Source organism: Oncorhynchus masou, chromosome 13, assembly GCF_036934945.1.
Source record: "Oncorhynchus masou masou isolate Uvic2021 chromosome 13, UVic_Omas_1.1, whole genome shotgun sequence".
Taxonomy (NCBI): domain Eukaryota; kingdom Metazoa; phylum Chordata; class Actinopteri; order Salmoniformes; family Salmonidae; genus Oncorhynchus; species Oncorhynchus masou.
The window spans coordinates 87,907,955-87,910,454 of record NC_088224.1 but is presented as its reverse complement, the minus strand read 5'-3'; the positions used below and the strand labels follow the sequence as shown (position 1 = coordinate 87,910,454).

At 40.0% G+C, this 2,500-nt stretch overlaps 1 protein-coding gene across 1 annotated transcript in view; it reads left to right on the top strand.

The window, feature by feature from the left end:
* The window catches only part of LOC135553464 (golgin subfamily A member 6-like protein 22), a 30,616-nt gene that overhangs the window by 26,030 nt on the left and 2,086 nt on the right, over window positions 1–2,500 (top strand). The window lies entirely within an intron of this gene.

Genomic DNA, 2,500 nt, shown 5'->3' with positions numbered 1-2,500 from the left:
CTAACTGTCTTCTACCTGTCTTGTACATGTCTTTTAACTGTCTTCTAACCATGTCTCTATAACTTTCTTCCTGTCTTCTACCTGTCTTCTACCTGTCTCTATAACGGTCTTCTACCTGTCTTCTACTTGTCTTCTAACTGTCTTCTACCTGTCTTCTACATGTCTTCTAACCATGTCTCTATAACGGTATTCTATCTGTCTTCTACCCATCTCTATAACTGTCTTCTACCTGTCTTCTACCTGTCTCTATAACTGTCTTCTACCTGTCTCTATAACTGTCTTCTATCTGTCTCTATAACTGTCTTCTACCTGTCTCTATAACAGTCTTCTACCTGTCTCTAAAACTGTCTTCTACCTGTCTCTATGACTGTCTGCTACCTGTCTCTATAACTGTCTTCTATCTGTCTTCTGCCTGTCTCTATAACTGTATTCTACTTGTCTTCTACCTGCCTCTATAACTGTCTTCTATATGTCTCTATAGCCTTCTTCTACCTGTCTTCTACATGCCTCTATAACTGTCTTCTACCTGTCTTCTACCTGTCTCTATAACTGTCTTCTACCTGTGTTTATAACTGTCTTCTACCTGTCTCTATAATTGTCTTCTACCTGCCTCTCTACCTGTCTTCTACCTGTCTCTATAACTGTATTCTACTTGTCTTCTACCTGCCTCTATAACTGTCTTCTATATGTCTCTATAACCGTCTTCTACCTGTCTTCTACCTGTCTCTATAACTGTCTTCTACCTGTCTTCTACCTGTCTCTATAACTGTCTTCTACCTGTCTCTATAACTGTCTTCTACCTGTCTTTTACCTGTCTCTATAACAGTCTTCTACCTGTCTTCTACCTGTCTCTATAACTGTCTTCTACCTGTCTTCTACCTGTCTCTATAACAGTTTTCTACATGTCTTCTACCTGTCTCTATAACTGTCTTCTACCTGTCTCTATAAGTGTCTTCTAAGTGTCTTCTGCCTGTCTTCTAACTGTCTTCTACCTGTCTCTATAACCGTCTTCTAACTTTCTTCTGCCTGTCTTCTACCTGTCTTCCACCTGTCTCTATCACGGTCTTCTAACCATCTCTCTATAACTGTCTTCTACCTGTCTTCTAACCATGTCTCTATAACAAACTTTTACCTGTCTTCTAATCATGTCTCTATAACTGTCTTCTACCTGTCTTCTAACCATTGATCTAAGAGTCTTCTACATGTCTCTCTAACTGTCTTCTACCTGTCTCTATAACTGTCTTCTAACTGTCTTCTAACTGTCTTCTAACGATGTCGCTATAACTGTCTTCTAACCATGTCTCTATAACTGTCTTCTACCTGTCTTCTAACCATGTCTCTATAATGGTCTTTTACCTGTCTCTATAACTGTCTTCTACCTGTCTCTATAACTGTCTTCTAACTGTCTTTACCTGTCTTCTACCCGTCTCTATAATGGTCTTCTACCCATCTCTATAACTGTCTTCTACCTGTCTTCTACCTGTCTTCTAACTGTCTTCTTCCTGTCTCTATAACTGTCTTCTACCCATCTCTATAACTGTCTTCTAACCATGTCTCTATAACTGTCTTCTACCTGTCTTCTAACCATGTCTCTATAACTGTCTTCTACCTGTCTTCTAACCATGTCTCTATAACTGTCTTCTACCTGTCTTCTAACCATGTCTCTATAACTGTCTTCTACCTGTCTTCTAACCATGTCTCTATAACTGTCTTCTACCTGTCTTCTAACCATGTCTCCATAACTGTTTTCTATCTGTCTTCTAACCATGTCTCTATAAGTGTCTTCTACCTGTCTCTATAACTGTCTTCTACCTGTCTCTATAACTGTCTTCTGACTGTCTTCTAACTATGTCTCTATAACGGTCTTCTAACTGTCTTCTAAACCATGTCTCTATACGTGTCTTCTACCTGTCTCTATAACTGTCTTCTACCTGTCTCTATAACTGTCTTCTAACTGTCTTCTAACCATGTCTCTATAACTGTCTTCTAACTGTCTTCTACCTGTCTACTACCCGTCTTCTAACCGTGTCTCTATAAGTGTCTTCTACCTGTCTCTATAACTGTCTTCTACCTGTCTCTATAATTGTCTTCTACCCGTCTCTATTACTGTCTTCTAACCATGTCTCTATAACTGTCTTATACCTGTCTTCTAACCATGTCTCTATAATTGTCGTCTACCTGTCTCTATAACTGTCTTCTAACCATGTCTCTATAATTGTCTTCTACCTGTCTTCTACTTTTTGACAGAGTTTGTCTGCATCTCTTTCTGACCATATCTTTTCATGCTAATCTGTTCATCTTTCTTTGGTCATGTCTGGCTCCTCAACCGTGTCTCCTTGATCATGTCTCCTCAACCGTGTCTCCTTGGTCATGTCTCCTCAACCATGTCTCCTTGATCATGTCTCCTCAACCGTGCCTCCTTGGTCATGTCTTCTCAACCGTGTCTCCTTGATCATGTCTCCTCAACCGTGTCTCCTTGGTCATGTCTCCTCAACCGTGT